Below are 1,274 nucleotides of genomic sequence, written 5' to 3' on the forward strand. Positions count from 1 at the left end.
CACACACACACACACACACACACACACACACACACACACACACACACGCACGCACGCACGCATACGCACACTTGCACACACACACGACGGGCTTCTTTCAGTTTCTGTCTACCAGATCCACTCATAAGGCTTTGGTTGGTCCCAGTCTATAGTAGAAGACAGTCACACACTCGCCCAAGGCGCCACACAGTGGGACTGAACCCGGAACCTTGTGGTTAAATTATGCAAATTACTTTGGCCATAAATGTGTTCTACTCTGTTTTATTTAAATCTAACTCACTTGGCCACTGGAAGTAAGGTTGAATAAATTATTGTACTGCAATGGAGAAAGAAACGTTTGTCCACAACCGTCCTCTTATCTCCAGACAATAAGCCTGTTTTTTTTTTCTTCCATAATGGCATGGCAACTTTTGCATAATTCTCGACTCTTTAGATTATCTCCCCTTCTCAAGTGGAACTGATCTTAAATGCCATTTGCTGATTATAATAAATTCTCTAGAGATGGGGATAATTTTAATAAATCAAGGATATATGTTGTATGGTACTTGATATACCTGTATTTGGCTAATGTGCGTATGTATGCACATGCATACATATGTGTTTTTATGTGTACATGGCAGAAGAACGCTCTCACTTGGAGCCTTCGCTGTCTGGTCTTCGTATCTTTTCACAACCAACGGAGCGCGAAGCGCTCCTCACGAACGTAGTTTGTGAGATGGTTGTGATCTGTAAACAGTTTTGAGTAGGAACCGGAAAAAAAAACAACAACAAAAAAGAATGAACACACAATGCGCATGTGCACACTCAATTCGTAAAACAGAAGACAAGAATAAGCACGCAATGCGCATGTCAAAACAAAACGGAAAGGAAGAATAAAAACGCAATGTCATGTAGGTTATAAGATGGTCTGCATGGCACGTCTGACACCAGCTTTGCTGCAATTTTCTTGTTTGTTTTGTTTGTTGGTAGTTTAACGGCTTCGAACATCCAGAAACACACGCGTTGCACAAGCGTTTGTCACTATAAAATGGGATGTTTGCCACTTTTTGCACCCCCCTTCTATTTATTCTCTTATTCTTTTACCCTTTTATTCGTTTCAGTAATTTGACTGCGGCCATGCTGGAGCACCGCCTTTAGTCGAACAAATCGACCCCAGGACTAATTCTTTGTAAGCCTAGTACTTATGCCGAACCGCTAGGCTACGGCGACCTAAACACACCAGCATGGTTGTCAAGCGATGTTGGTGGGGGCAGGGGAACAAACACAGACACGCA

Source organism: Octopus bimaculoides, chromosome 1 (genome assembly GCF_001194135.2).
Source record: "Octopus bimaculoides isolate UCB-OBI-ISO-001 chromosome 1, ASM119413v2, whole genome shotgun sequence".
NCBI lineage: Eukaryota > Metazoa > Mollusca > Cephalopoda > Octopoda > Octopodidae > Octopus > Octopus bimaculoides.